Source organism: Lissotriton helveticus, chromosome 5_1 (genome assembly GCF_964261635.1).
Source record: "Lissotriton helveticus chromosome 5_1, aLisHel1.1, whole genome shotgun sequence".
Classification (NCBI taxonomy): domain Eukaryota; kingdom Metazoa; phylum Chordata; class Amphibia; order Caudata; family Salamandridae; genus Lissotriton; species Lissotriton helveticus.
The window spans coordinates 1,651,594,494-1,651,609,924 of record NC_136065.1 but is presented as its reverse complement, the minus strand read 5'-3'; the positions used below and the strand labels follow the sequence as shown (position 1 = coordinate 1,651,609,924).

Sequence of the window (15,431 nt, the reverse complement as noted above, 5' to 3'; positions counted from 1 at the left end):
CATGGATACAGCCCGCCAGGACAGGTTTGGGCACCCAGCTTATCGTACTGGTGACATTCTCATTATATAGATTCCAAAAAAGTGCTTTAATTGAAAGGAGCTGAAAGAAAACACAATGGGATGTAAACCTAAATAACTATAAATATTATGTTTTCCATCCTTGCATACCACCTACAGTATAAAAATAAACACAGCAGGACACATGACCGCGTGGCCTAATGGATAAGGCGTCTGACTTCGGATCAGAAGATTGAGGGTTTGAGTCCCTTCGTGGTCGGGTTTTGACAATGGTCACACAATTCAGGTTTCCATTCAGAATGGAAACAGGCTCTTCCAATACTCTTATAGCCATCATGTTCTCATTCCTAATTAATAATAAAGTGGAGTACATACTGCACAGTCATTTAGATTGCATCTTCAGTCTAAAATCTAGTGCATTTAAGTGGCATTAAAAAGTGCTTCTATGTACATGCACTGAATATGTACTAGGTTTGCAGAATTCTGACTTGACAGAATTGGTTTTTAGCTTAAGTGTGTGTAGATGAACTGCAAGGTGTGTAAGTATGTGTTCATGTAGTGCTTCAAGTGTAAAATCTGTATGATTTGTGCAGTTAAAGTGCTAATTTTGCCTACGAGAAAGAAAAGTACTACAGAAGAATTATAAAGGATTGGCACATTGGCTGCCTTTGCTGATGACACAGATGGCTAATTTGTAAAGCACTGGTCTATTAAGTTGCAGAGTGTGGTTGAACTTGGTTAGTAGACTTGGTGCCCGTTTCTGTGTCCTGCTGAAGACAAGGACGGCTTGATACCACTGTCAAAGCCCAGTTTATTGAGAAAAGCATCCATGGAAGAAGAAGTGTTCATACGAAAATGGTTCTCCTCCAATTTTTCTCCACTTGCTAGAAATACTGAGTCTCCATTATAGCACAGAACAGAGTGTTAAAGTCGGGGATGGAAGAGGATGAAAATGGGAAGTTTACTTAAGGAGAGAACTGAGAAATGTCCTGTGTGCAGACACCAGTGTTGGACGATTGAATACATTTAAATAATGCCTCTAGATTGCTGGTATTTATCTGTGCCTCAGTGGCCTAGTGGATAAGGCACTGGCCTCCTAAGCCAGGGATTGTGGATTCGAGTCCCATCTGAGGTGCAAACCTTTGTCCACTCTTACTTTTCCAGAAAAAATAAATATATTTATTACATGCTGTTATGATGTTAGCATACTAGTAGTTGGGAGTGGGTGGAGCTAGGGGGGCAGAGGAAGAGGAGGAGCGGACACAGGAAGAGGGAAGTTAGAGTAGGGACAGGGCATGAGCTAGATGTAATTAATAAAGCTCCAGTTAGATGAAACCAAGTGTCTGTATTTATTGTAGCACAATGCTACAACTGGCGACGAGGGTGGGATGGGCCTGAACCTAGCCCACAGAACCCCACAAGAGAGCCCTGTCCCAGGCAGCCTCGAGGAGAAGAAAACGCTGCCCAAGGGAAACGAAGTTGCTGCCTGAGACAAGAAGCCAGCAGCAGGTGACCCTGTTCCCCCAGCAGTTGAGAGGGATCCAAGAGGGAGCCGAGGCACTGAGCGTTAAAACGCTTGAAGAAGAAGAGACCCCTTCGCGCCAAAACGCGACTCACGCAGGAAGCGTGCAAAACTAGTGAGTGCTGCACGAGCAGAAGTCGGGAGCCCACCCCGACTCTGCCAAGCTCCAAAGAGGAGAGAAAAGTGCCTCAGCGTGGAGGACGTTGCCCCACGAAGATCGCCTGCCAAGCACTGCTGAGAGCGCTGAAAGCGGAGCCCAAGGGAGATCCGAGGTCGGAAAACCTCACGCCCGATGCGTGAGGTTTGGCACGGTGTCGGAGAAGGAAAGCGGGAACTTAAAAGTAAAGAGGAATCGGGAGCCCACCCCGGTCCTGCCTAATGCCCTGGTTACAAGAGGGCGCCTGGGGCACTGCAGAAGCCCCGTGGGTGTGCCCAGAAGCAAGAGCGCTGTTCGCGCCAGACGGAAGACAAGCTCACCCCCGATGCGTGAGACATCGCAGGTGAGCCGTGAAGTGAAGTCGGGAGCTCACCTGCATCGTGTCTGACTGCTCCGGTTCCCGAGGAGCGTCTGGAGAGCTGCGGAGGGTGAGCTGCCTGAAGACATCGGCTGCCGGTGTGTGCCGAGAAAACGTGTGAGCCTGGAGAGAGCCTGGAGAGTGAATGGCATCAAATCTCGTGGAGGGCGAGATTTCCAAAATGGGGGCCATCTTGGAGTCAGGCAACGTCAGATAAACAAGCATTGGCAAAAGTGAACAAGCACTGGCAAGAACAAAGAAACAAACATTGGCAAAGATAATCGAACGAGCATTGGTGCATGCAAACAAACAAACATTGGTGCATGAAAATAAACAAGCAGTGATACATGCAAATCAACAAGCATTGACACATGCAAATCAACAAACATTGGACAAACGGAAACAAGTATTGGCGAAGAGTAAATAAGCATTGGTACATGCAAAGACAAGTATTGGTGAAGAGTAAACAAGCATTGGTACATGCAAAGAAACAAGCATTGATCCATGCAAAGAGACGCAAGCACTGATACATGCAGATCAACAAGCATCGGACAAATCGTGGTAAAGGAAGAAAACAGGCATTGGTGAAGGCCAAACAAGCATTGGCGAAAACCAAACAAGCATTGGCAAAGACCGAACAAGCGCTGGCGAAGACCAAACAAGCAGTGGCGAAGGCCAAACAAGCACTGGCGAAGAACCAACGAGCATTAATAGGAGCAGATAAGCAAGCAGTGGTATATGCAAATAAACAAGCATTGGCAATGACCAAACAAACACTGGCGAAGACAAGTAAACAAGCACTGGTGCATGCAAATAAACAAGCGTTGGTACGTGTAAGTCAACAAACCTTGGTATGTGCAACTAAACAAGCGCTGGTAAATACAAAGAAGTAAGCGTGGATAACGGCGCGTGGACAACAATGAAAAAGTCTTGGCAACCAAACAGAATATGCACATGCTAACACGAGAGTGAATCAACTAACAAGCAAGAGCAGCCACAAGAGTGACTTAACAAACAAGCATTGACAAAACAAAGGTTAGCACGGATGGAAACGCGAACAGTGAGAAACGCAAGCGAATGCGCAGCGACGAATGTAATGCAGTAACGCGTGTCCATAAATTAACAGAAGCGACAAGCAAACATAAACAAAGACAACGCATGAATAATTACAACGGAACGAGCACAAGCCAAAGCAAGTGTGGAGTAGCCGATGAACACACACAACAAGCAAGTGAAACCCAACATTGTCACTAACCATGGATAAATTCAAGGGTGCAATGTTGACCAAACACAAGTGCACTGAAGGAAGAACTAACAATCAAGCTCAAGCTAGAACACAAGCAGAAGCAAATGAAACCCGAAGAAAAATGGACAGCACAATGCCCTGCGTCTACGACAGATCAGAACCTTTTTCTCTCATGGCGGGAGGAGACGTAGCTCAACGTTTCAATCCACACCTTGAAGCATCGCCCCCAGCGGCACGGATTGACGATTGGATCCAGGGCCTCAAACGGCACTGGTGGCTAGAAGCATTGGACAATTTCTTGAAAGCCAACGGTGAGCAAAGAGAAAGAAAATGTCTGGTGCTACTCCTCCATCTGGTGGGTCCCGGGGCCGATGCCCAATTAGAACATTTTCCAAAGAAGAAGCAGACATCTATGATAGACTCCAAGAGGAGCTCTGTGCCCATCTCAATGCACAGGCAGAGGTGGATCATAATCGCATGGTCTTCAACACAGCACGGCAGGAACAAGGCGAACCATTGCCGCATTTCATCACTCGGTTGCAAAGTCTGGTTCAAGGCTGCCATTTCAACACGTTTACAAATGAGGATGCTGTTCGGCTCCGAATAATTGAAGGCTGTGAAAATCCCGAAACAAGGCACAAAATACTAAGAGGGCATTGGTCGCTAAAAGAAATTATCAAGAAAGCCGAAATTGGAATGCAAGTCCAAACAAGAGACAAATTGAGGGATGTGCATCTGAGTACAAAACTTCGAGATACCTGGGAAGAGAGAACCCAGAAATCCAACAAACACAAAAGGAGAGAGAGAGAAGGCAGACCAGCGAAAAGACAACGGTGGAGACACTGTGACAAGGAAAGTGACAAGGAATACTCAGATTACTCAGCGTCCGACCACTCAGAATCAACCAAAGATTACTCAGAGTCAACCATCCAAATAACAACTCCCCGGAGTCATTCAAAGTATGACACACGCTACTCTGACGAGGAGGGAGCGTCCAGTGGGACAGATTGCACTCCTGGACAAGATGGCATTCTGCATAACAAGTGGGGGAGAAAGACAAACCATAGAAGAAGGGGCTGCAGTGGTCAACACAGGAAATCGACGCCGGAACATCAATCGCCAAGGAGTGAAGATGAGTCCGAGGAAACAGCTGGTAGGGGAACACACCACCAACAGATCAGAGATACTAGAGCACCAAACAAGGGGGAAGGAGAACCAGATCACACAAGACGGACTGGTCCCTCACAACAACAACAAGCAAGAAAAGATCCATGCATTCATGGGCCCCAAAGCATCCATGGGCCCCGCGACAACGATGAAACAGAGCGGAGATGGTTAACCTCAGGCGAGAAGGACGAAGAGGCAAGAGCTTGGGATAAAGCACAAGGAACAAGCACGGAATCATCAAACAACCTCCTAAATGAGACAACATTGAAGATGTTACAACAAAGACACACGGAGAAGCTTTTCAAAGGCAATTCCAAGGTGAAAAGCAGCTCGTCACGGACTACCCGGTTCTGAAAATCACCTGGTAAGACACTTTCAAAGGAACACTCACAGAGGGAACTGACGGAGCACCCCTCTGATTCAGAAAGCACGTCGGTCCGATCCTTTGAGTCGACAGGGTCGTGGTCCCGACAACGGACACACGTAACATTCTTAAGGGAACATTCTCAGAGGGAAGTGACGGAGAACCCCTCTGAGTCAGATAGCATTTCGGTCCGATCCTTTGAGTCGACGGAGTCGTGGCCCCGACAACGGCCATGGCGCCAAGCACCTGAACACATCAGAGAACCAAGGGACACTCTTCCCGTCAAGAGCGACACGTCTCACACCAATGTCAATGCACACTTGATCACTCCACCAGACAGCCTGTCACATCGATCACAGGTGCATCGCGACACAAATACTACACCGTCACCCCGGATAGGGGCAGCAAGGTTGACTCGAAGGTCCTGGTCCTGGTCCTGGTCCTACAAAATGGAATCAGACATCGTGGCCAGTAGCACCCAAATAAAAACGGACCAACCAATCGATCCGCAAAGGAAGCCAGACATGTCAGGAGAGCCAAGTCATCATCGGATGAGAACGAAACACACAAATAGTCAGCCGGTTCCAGGGTTTGCCTGTTCTAGGCGCGAGCAGGAGTGGGAGAGACAACCCGAGACAGCAAATCAATCTCCAAGTCATACCAAGATGACCTTCACCGTTCATACCCCACCGGCTGGCATCCCAGACTCGAAACAGGAAGACAGTGTTGTTCTTGACCTGACAAGGCAAAAGGAAGTAAAAATACATGCAGACACTCGGAAGGGAACTAGAATAATATCCCCTTGGAAAAGAGGACGAGCGTCACGTGAGCAAGAGTCACAAAGGAGGACAGACTGCCGATATCAAACTGAGCTCGCCATAGGCACCTCAGACACTGAAGGCTCCATCTCTCCAGACATCAGCAACAGAGCTTGTCTATTCAAAGACGAACCATTGGCGATCACGAAGAAGAAAGGAACTATGTTGACGGCGGAGTCCGAGCAGCGGCGAGTCACGAGAAACATCTCGCACTTTAAGAAACTGTCACAGGATACCTCCAGAATCCTGATGAGTGAAATGGACACGCCCAGTTCGGATGAACTGCATTCAGATGATCGTGAGAGCACTGCTCCGATCATTGAGACACTGAGTACCAATAGTCCGAGAGCCAGGTCGCCACGACCTCATCGTGACATACATCCACTCAAGAGACAGATCGTAGAGACGGACTGAGAAGTCAGCATGTTTTGTTTGTTTTGTCACTAAGGGGGGAGATGTTATGATGTTAGCATACTAGTAGTTGGGAGTGGGTGGAGCTAGGGGGCCAGAGGAAGAGGAGGAGCGGACACAGGAAGAGGGCAGTTAGAGTAGGGACAGGGCATGAGCTAGATGTAATTAATAAAGCTCCAGTTAGATGAAACCAAGTGTCTGTATTTATTGTAGCACGATGCTACACATGCTTCCTCTCAGAAGCTTATGAGGTATTAGGAATTTTGAAATGGTACCATTTTACTTCTGTACTCTTCAGAGTCATGTTGATGTTCTGAAACTACAAAGTAGATTTTTGAAACACCTATCTTTGTCAGATGCATTTTTGACCCGGCAGAAGATATTCCTTTGGAAAAAATTATTTGAATTGGAATGGTGTAACTGTTGTTTCTAGAGGTGGTGAAAGGCTTTCAGCTACTTGAATAGGGCAAGTCAGGATTCATGAAAGGTATACAACCTTTGAGTGTGTGTAAATTGGAATATCCAGGAAGGAGCAGTTTGTACTACTTTCAAAACAGTTTCTCTCCACTTCTGGAAACATCCAGAGCTATGTAAAGCATTTACTGAGCTTTAATCTCATGAAGAAAGAGGTTTAAATGCAAAAAAGAAAACAAAAGATTATCGTACTGGTGACATTCTCATTATATAGATTCCAAAAAAGTGCTTTAATTGAAAGGAGCTGAAAAAAAACACAATGGGATGTAATCCTGAATAACTATAAATAATATATTTTCCATCCTTGCATATCACCTACAGTATAAAAATAAACACAGCATGGCACATGACTGCGTCGCCTAATGGATAAGGCGTCTGACTTCGGATCAGAAGATTGAGGGTTCGAGTCCCTTCGTGGTCGGTTTTTGACAATGGTCACACAATTCAGGTTTCCATTCAGAATGGAAGCAGGCTCTTCCACTACTCTTATAGCCATCAGGTTCTCATTCCTAATTAATAATAAAGTGGAGTACATACTGCACAGTCATTTAGATTGCATCTTCAGTCTAAAATCTAGTGCATTTAAGTGGCATTAAAAAGTGCTTCTATGTACATGCACTGAATATGTACTAGGTTTGCAGAATTCTGTCTTGACAGAATGGGTTTTAGCTTAAGTGTGTGTAGATGAACTGCAAGGTGTGTAAGTATGTGTTCATGTAGTGCTTCAACTGTAAAATCTGTATGATTTGTGCAGTTAAAATGCTCATTTTGCCTACGAGAAAGAAAAGTACTACAGAAGAATTATAAAGGATTGGCACATTGGCTGCCTTTGCTGATGACACAGATGGCTTATTTGTAAAGCACTGGTCTATTAAGTTGCAGAGTGTGGTTGAACTTGGTTAGTAGTCTTGGTGCCTGTTTCTGTGTATTGCTGAAGACAAGGACAGCTTGATACCACTGTCAAAGCCCAGTTTATTGAGAAAAGCATCCATGGAAGAAGAAGTGTTGATTCGAAAATGGTTCTCCTCCAATATCTCTCCACTTGCTAGAAATACAGAGTCTCCATTATAGCACAGAACAGAGTGTTAAAGTCGGGGATAGAAGAGGATGAAAATTGGAAGTTTACTTATGGAGAGAACTGAGAAATGTCCTGTGTGCAGACACCGGTGTTGGACGATTGAATACATTTAAAAATTGCCTCTAGATTACTGGCAATTATCTGTGCCTCAGTGGCCTAATGGATAAGGCACTGGCCTCCGAAGCCAGGGATTGTGGGTTCGAGTCCCATCTGAGGTGCAAACCAATGTCCACTGTTACTTTCCCAGAAAAATAAATATATTTATTACATGCTTCCTCTCAGAAGCTTATAAGGTATTAGGAACTTTGAAATGGTACCATTTTACTTCTGTACTCTTGAGAGTCATGTTGATGTTCTGAAACTACAAAGTCGATTTTTGAAACACTTATCTTTGTCAGATGCATTTTTGACCCGGCAGAAGATATTCCTTTGGAAAAAATTATTTGAATTGGATTGGTGTAACTGTTGTTTCTAGAGGTGGTGAAAGGCTTTCAGCTACTTGAATAGGGTAAGTCAGGATTCATGAAACGTATACATCCTTTGAGTGTGTGTAAATTGGAATATCCAGGAAGGAGCAGTTTGTACTACTTTCAAAACAGTTTCTCTCCACTTCTGGAAACATCCCGAGCTATATAAAGCATACACTGAGCTTTAATCTCATGAAGAAAGAGGTTTAAATGCAAAAAATAAAACAATAGCTTATCGTACTGGTGACATTCTCATTATATAGATTCCAAAAAAGTGCTTTAATTAAAAGGAGCTGAAAGAAAACACAATGGGATGTAAACCTAAATAACTATAAATATTATGTTTTCGATCCTTGCATACCACCTACAGTATAAAAATAAACACAGCAGGACACATGACTGCGTGGCCTAATGGATAAGGCGTCTGACTTGGGATCAGAAGATTGAGGGTTCAAGTCCCTTCGTGGTTGGTTTTTGACAATGGCCACACAATTCAGGTTTCCATTCAGAATGGAAGCAGGCTCTTCCAATACTCTTATAGCCATCATGTTCTCATTCCTAATTAATAATAAATTGGAGTTCAACTGTAAAATCTGTATGATTTGTGCAGTTAAAATGCTCATTTTGCCTACGAGAAAGAAAAGTACTACAGAAGAATTATAAAGGATTGGCACATTGGCTGCCTTTGCTGATGACACAGATGGCTTATTTGTAAAGCACTGGTCTATTAAGTTGCAGAGTGTGGTTGAACTTGGTTAGTAGACTTGGTGCTGTTTCTGTGTCCTGCTGAAGACAAGGACGGCTTGATACCGCTGTCAAAGCCCAGTTTATTGAGAAAAGCATCCATGGAAGAAGAAGTGTTGATTCGAAAATGGTTCTCCTCCAATTTCTCTCCACTTGCTAGAAATACAGAGTCTCCATTATAGCACAGAACAGAGTGTTAAAGTCGGGGATGGAAGAGGATGAAAATTGGAAGTTTACTTATGGAGAGAACTGAGAAATGTCCTGTGTGCAGACACCAGTGTTGGACGATTGAATACATTTAAATAATGCCTCTAGATTACTTGTATTTATCTATTCCTCAGTGGCCTAATGGATAACGCAGTGGCATCCTAAGCCAGGGATTGTGGGTTTGAGTCCCATCTGAGGTGCGAACCAATGTCTGCTCTTACTTTTCCAGAAAAATGAATATATTTATTACATGCTTCCTCTCAGAAGCTTATAAGGTATTAGGAACTTTGAAATGGTACCATTTTACTTCTGTACTCTTCAGAGTCATGTTGATGTTCTGAAACTACAAAGTCGATTTTTGAAACACCTATCTTTGTTAGATGCATTTTTGACCCGGCAGAAGATATTCCTTTGGAAAAAATGAAGACACTGTCAAAGCCCAGTTTATTGAGAAAAGCATCCATGGAAGAAGTGTTGATTCGAAAATGGTTCTCCTCCAATATCTCTCCACTTGCTAGAAATACAGAGTCTCCATTATAGCACAGAACAGAGTGTTAAAGTCGGGGATGGAAGAGGATGAAAATTGGAAGTTTACTTATGGAGAGAACTGAGAAATGTCCTGTGTGCAGACACCGGTGTTGGACGATTGAATACATTTAAAAATTGCCTCTAGATTACTGGCATTTATCTGTGCCTCAGTGGCCTAATGGATAAGGCACTGGCCTCCTAAGCCAAGGATTGTGGGTTCGAGTCCCATCTGAGGTGCAAACTAATGTCCACTCTTCCTTTTCCAGAAAAATAAATATATTTATTACATGCTTCCTCTCAGAAGCTTATGAGGTATTAGGAACTTTGAAATGGTACCATTTTACTTCTGTACTCTTCAGAGTCATGTTGATGTTCTGAAACTACAAAGTAGATTTTTAAACACCTATCTTTGTCAGATGCATTTTTGACCCGGCAGAAGATATTCCTTTGGAAAAAATGATTTGAATTGGATTGGTGTAACTGTTGTTTCTAGAGGTGGTGAAAGGCTTTCAGCTACTTGAATAGGGCAAGTCAGGATTCATGAAATGTATACAAAATTTGAGTGTGTGTGTGAGAAGTTGGCCTGGTATATGCTGCTCACTAGTTCTAGTGATCACCTTGTACCATGCCAAGCAACCCTTATGGTGCAGGTTGTAAAGTCAACCTTATAGACAAGCTATCCTAGGGGTAGCATGGACTAAGCAGTCTTAGGCTAAACTCTGCAAAGGCATGTGAAGCAAGCTGTTTTACCATACACAATCCCTTGAATACCAAATGAAAGGACACCACACAGATATATATTGAAAATATATATAGATTTATTTCTCAAAAGATACCCTATACTCTTTATGAGCACAGAAGCACAAGCGTTAAAACAAAACACGGTTTAAATACACAAAAGTTGCACGAATATGGATGAGCCCTAGGGGCCACCTAAACCATTTACTAAAATAGTGGTATAAGAACCACTATGGGGAAAGTGAAGAGGCCTAGGGCCTGGGGAATCGCTGGAGCTGATCGGGACTAGCAGTGAAGAAGTCGGGAAAGGCCCGCGGGACTCGGGTGCAGTGCGGAAAGTGCACGCAGTACCAATGCAATGTCAATGGTGCGTAAAAGTTACAAAGTTAGTTATTAAGGAACCTTCCGAGTGACCTAGAAAGCTGAAACTTTAGACACAGACCCTAGAGGTGTGTACCAGTGTGGGAACACTGGCGGAGCTGAGTTACCTCACCCACAGGAAGCGGGTGCACAGGGTCGAAGTAGTGTTGGGTATCGTCACGCAAGTCGATGGTGCTTGGAGCTGAAGATGCTGCAGGCGGCTCGATGTGAAGAGTTCCGGTGGATCCAAGGGTGGATCTGAAGAGGTGAAGACCTGAAAGCAGAGGGGACAATGTTCAAAGTCACTAGCCAGTGACTACCGTGGAACCAGGACGGAACCAGGCGATGTCGGGTGCAAACAGGCGTCGAGGTGTAGCTTCTCTCTGCAGCCACGTGGACACGAGGGGTCGAAGACGTCCAGGAGTCGGTCACGAGCTGTCCCACGCAGGCTTCTCGCTGTTGGCGGTGTCGGCAACCGGATGGAAGCAAACAGGCCTTGGCTAAGGCAAGCCATGCAGGAATCGAAAAAGGCTTGTTACTCGGACCAGCAAGGTCAGAGCGGGTGCTCCCTTTTACAGGAGCGAGGGCAAGTCTGGAGCAACCAGACCTGTAGTGAAAGTTGAAGTTTTCGTCGCAAGATGGCCGCTAGCCACGTGGCAAGTGGCCGGGATGGCGCGTCGAGTGGCACGGTGCAAAAGGGCCCCACGCAGATCGTGGAGATGCTGGGGGGCTGATCTTTGGTGCAATGGTGGCTCGAGGTTAGGGCTTCTCAAACCCCAAAGCACAGCATCGAGGGTGCCTCTGATGCTGCGCAGTCAGCATTTCGGGGGTCTTCCAAGATGTCCGGTCCCACGTCTCTCGGTGCCTCCACGGGTCCCTTCTTCGCAGGGACTGTGGATCGGGCGGTTAAAAGTCTGGGAGTCTGGGTCTTGTCAGGCTCTGGGCTCGGGCTCCGGCGGGAGGGGGCGGCAAAGCAGACGTTGAGTTGCTGGTTGGTGCCTGTGTTCACAGGGTGGTCACTCCTTGGCCACAAGGGAGATTCTCTTCCGTCTTCTGAGCAGCAGAATGTCGAAGTCCAGTCTTCTTCTGTATTTCAAGTTGATTCAGGATGATCTGAAGTCTCAGGACACAGCTCCCACTCTTATTCGAATCTGGGGGGCCGGATCACCTACTAGGTCCCTCCTCTGGGTGGAACCAGGAAGGGGAGTGGTTACACCCCCTTTCCTTTGTCCAGTTTTGCGCCAGGACTGGGGCAGGAAAGCCCCAGCACCGGTTTGAACTGGCCTATGCACGGGGACACCTTGTGTGCCCCAGGCAAGTCTGATTCTATTCAGCCCTGTCCTACCCAATACACAAAATCCTGTCTGGGGTGGTGCTAGCACCTCCCAAGGCAGGAAACCCTTTGTCCAAGCTGCCCTCGCTGGAAGGACTTCCAGCAGCAGGAGGTCAGACTTGTGTCTGCGGTGGCAGCATCCATCTTGCAATGCTGAGGCTCTGTTTAACTTTAACCGGGGTTCAGGCTAGGTACATGTTGTGTCCCTCTAGAAGGGTGGAATGCTACCCCCGTCGCCAGAACTGGCGAGGGGGTAGTATTCCAATTCGTATGACACCTTACTCGACATGTTTTGATAAAGCCAAACCTAAGATAGCATTAAACCGCGAGGATTAGAATGCACTTAAGAGTATATGGTATGGCAGTATCATGAAACAGCTAAAGGACATGGTTCCGAAAGCTGCAGACAGGCTCAGCTCATGCCAGAGCACTATCTCACATATTTCCAAGCACTCTGCCTCCAGGATTGATGAGGCCTTCCATAGGAGTGGCTGATAGGAACATATGTGTCCATTTTAGGTTAGGTATAGGCATACTACACCTAAGTAAGGGGTGGTTACACCGACTTACCCCAGCTGAGTGATCAGCCAGTTGTGTCAAATATGGAGGCCAGGCCAGGGGTGGCATAATACATGCTGCAGCCCCTGGTAGGCCTTGGAAGCACCTATGCCCTGGGTACCTGGGTACACTGTTACAGGGGCCAATAAGGTGAACCAATTCCAATTGTGTATGTACCTAAGGTACATGGAGTCCATTTTAAGGAGAGAGCAATTAGCCTGGGGCCCTGAATAGCAGGATCCCAGGCCAACTATGTCAAAAACCAGCTAAACACCAGGAAAAAAGTTTGGGGGTAACCATAGTCAGATATCCACCTTCCTACAGTGTGTAAATTGGAATATCCAGGAAGGAGCAGTTTGTACAACTTTCAAAACAGTTTCTCTCCACTTCTGGAAACATCCAGAGCTATGTACGGCATTTACTGAGCTTTAATCTCATGAAGAAAGAGGTTTAAATGCAAAAAAGAAAACAAAAGATTATCGTACTGGTGACATTCTCATTATATAGATTCCAAAAAAGTGCTTTAATTGAAAGGAGCTGAAAAAAACCACAATGGGATGTAAACCTAAATAACTATAAATAATATATTTTCCATCCTTGCATACCACCTACAGTATAAAAATAAACACAGCATGGCACATGACCGCGTGGCCTAATGGGTAAGGCGTCTGACATCAGATCAGAAGATTGAGGGTTCGAGTCCCTTCGTGGTCAGTTTTTGCCAATGGTCACACAATTCAGGTTTACATTCAGAATGGAAGCAGGCCTTCCAATACTCTTAGAGCCATCATGTTCTCATTCCTAATTAATAATAAAGCGGAGTACATACTGCACAATCATTTAAATTGCATCTTCAGTCTAAAATCTAGTGCATTTAAGTGGCATTAAAAAGTGCTTCTATGTACATGCACTGAATATGTACTAGTTTTGCAGAATTCTGACTTGACAGAAAGGGTTTTAGCTTAAGTGTGTGTAGATGAACTGCAAGGTGTGTAAGTATGTGTTCATGTAGTGCTTCAAGTGTAAAATCTGTATGATTTGTGCAGTTAAAGTGCTCATTTTGCCTACGAGAAAGAAAAGTACTACAGAAGAATTATAAAGGATTGGCACATTGGCTGCCTTTGCTGATGACACAGATGGCTTATTTGTAAAGCACTGGTCTATTAAGTTGCAGAGTGTGGTTTAACTTGGTTAGTAGACTTGGTGCCTGTTTCTGTGTCTTGTTGAAGACAAGGACGGCTTGATACCACTGTCAAAGCCCAGTTTATTGAGAAAAGCATCCATGGAAGAAGAAGTGTTGATTCGAAAATGGTTCTCCTCCAATATCTCTCCACTTGCTAGAAATACAGAGTCTCCATTATAGCACAGACCAGAGTGTTAAAGTCGGGGATGGAAGAGGATGAAAATTGGAAGTTTACTTATGGAGAGAACTGAGAAATGTCCTGTGTGCAGACACCAGTGTTGGACGATTGAATACATTTAAATAATGCCTCTAGATTACTGGCATTTATCTGTGCCTCAGTGGCCTAATGGATAAGGCACTGGCCTCCTAAGCCAGGGATTGTGGGTTCAAGTCCCATCTGAGGTGCAAACCAATGTCCACTCTTCCTTTTCCAGAAAAATAATTATATTTATTACATGCTTCCTCTCAGAAGCTTATGAGGTATTAGGAACTTTGAAATGGTACCATTTTACTTCTGTACTCTTCAGAGTCATGTTGATGTTCTGAAACTACAAAGTAGATTTTTAAACACCTATCTTTGTCTGATGCATTTTTGACCCGGCAGAAGATATTCCTTTGGAAAAAATTATTTGAATTGGATTGGTGTAACTGTTGTTTCTAGAGGTGGTGAAAGGCTTTCAGCTACTTGAATAGGGCAAGTCAGGATTCATGAAATGTATGCAAAATTTGAGTGTGTGTAAATTGGAATATCCAGGAAGGAGCAGTTTGTACAACTTTCAAAACAGTTTCTCTCCACTTCTGGAAACATCCAGAGCTATGTAAAGCATTTACTGAGCTTTAATCTCATGAAGAAAGAGGTTTAAATGCAAAAAAGAAAACAAAAGATTATCGTACTGGTTACATTCTCATTATATAGATTCCAAAAAAGTGCTTTAATTGAAAGGAGCTGAAAAAAACACAATGGGATGTAAACCTAAATAACTATAAATGATATATTTTCCATCCTTGCATACCACCTACAGTATAAAAATAAACACAGCAGGACACATCACCGCGTGGCCTAATGGATAAGGCGTCTGACTTTGGATCAGAAGATTGAGGGTTCGAGTCCCTTTGTGGTCGGTTTTTGACAATGGCCACACAATTCAGGTTTCCATTCAGAATGGAAGCAGGCTCTTCCAATACTCTTATAGCCATCATGTTCTCATTCCTAATTAATAATAAAGTGGAGTACATACTGCACAGTCATTTAGATTGCATCTTCAGTCTAAAATCTAGTGCATTTAATTGGCATTAAAAAGTGCTTCTATGTACATGCACTCAATATGTACTAGGTTTGCAGAATTCTGACTTGACAGAATGGGTTTTAGCTTAAGTGTGTGTAGATGAACTGCAAGGTGTGTAAGTATGTGTTCATGTAGTGCTTCAAGTGTAAAATCTGTATGATTTGTGCAGTTAAAGTGCTCATTTTGCCTACGAGAAAGAAAAGTACTACAGAAGAATTATAAAGGATTGGCACATTGGCTGCCTTTGCTGATGACACAGATGGCTTATTTGTAAAGCACTGGTCTATTAAGTTGCAGAGTGTGGTTGAACTTGGTTAGTAGACTTGGTGCCTGTTTCTGTGTCTTTGCTGAAGACAAGGACGGCTTGATACCACTGTCAAAGCCCAGTTTATTGAGAAAAGCATCCATGGAAGA

General features: G+C 44.5%; 8 non-coding genes across 8 annotated transcripts; all 8 read left to right on the top strand.

Moving 5' to 3' along the window:
- Positions 1–204: 204 nt before the first annotated feature.
- Positions 205–277, top strand: TRNAR-UCG (transfer RNA arginine (anticodon UCG)). Its single transcript has one exon. It is a non-coding gene; the product is annotated as a tRNA-Arg (tRNA).
- An 803-nt stretch (positions 278–1,080) lies between these two features.
- Positions 1,081–1,153, top strand: TRNAR-CCU (transfer RNA arginine (anticodon CCU)). Its single transcript has one exon. It is a non-coding gene; the product is annotated as a tRNA-Arg (tRNA).
- Positions 1,154–6,883: 5,730 nt separating this feature from the next.
- Positions 6,884–6,956, top strand: TRNAR-UCG (transfer RNA arginine (anticodon UCG)). Its single transcript has one exon. It is a non-coding gene; the product is annotated as a tRNA-Arg (tRNA).
- Positions 6,957–7,758: 802 nt separating this feature from the next.
- On the top strand, positions 7,759–7,831 carry TRNAR-CCG (transfer RNA arginine (anticodon CCG)). The gene has a single exon. It is a non-coding gene; the product is annotated as a tRNA-Arg (tRNA).
- A 646-nt stretch (positions 7,832–8,477) lies between these two features.
- TRNAP-UGG (transfer RNA proline (anticodon UGG)) lies at positions 8,478–8,550 on the top strand. Its single transcript has one exon. It is a non-coding gene; the product is annotated as a tRNA-Pro (tRNA).
- A 1,173-nt stretch (positions 8,551–9,723) lies between these two features.
- TRNAR-CCU (transfer RNA arginine (anticodon CCU)) lies at positions 9,724–9,796 on the top strand. The gene has a single exon. It is a non-coding gene; the product is annotated as a tRNA-Arg (tRNA).
- Positions 9,797–14,063: 4,267 nt separating this feature from the next.
- On the top strand, positions 14,064–14,136 carry TRNAR-CCU (transfer RNA arginine (anticodon CCU)). The gene has a single exon. It is a non-coding gene; the product is annotated as a tRNA-Arg (tRNA).
- Positions 14,137–14,780: 644 nt separating this feature from the next.
- TRNAQ-UUG (transfer RNA glutamine (anticodon UUG)) lies at positions 14,781–14,853 on the top strand. The gene has a single exon. It is a non-coding gene; the product is annotated as a tRNA-Gln (tRNA).
- The last annotated feature ends 578 nt before the right edge of the window (positions 14,854–15,431 follow it).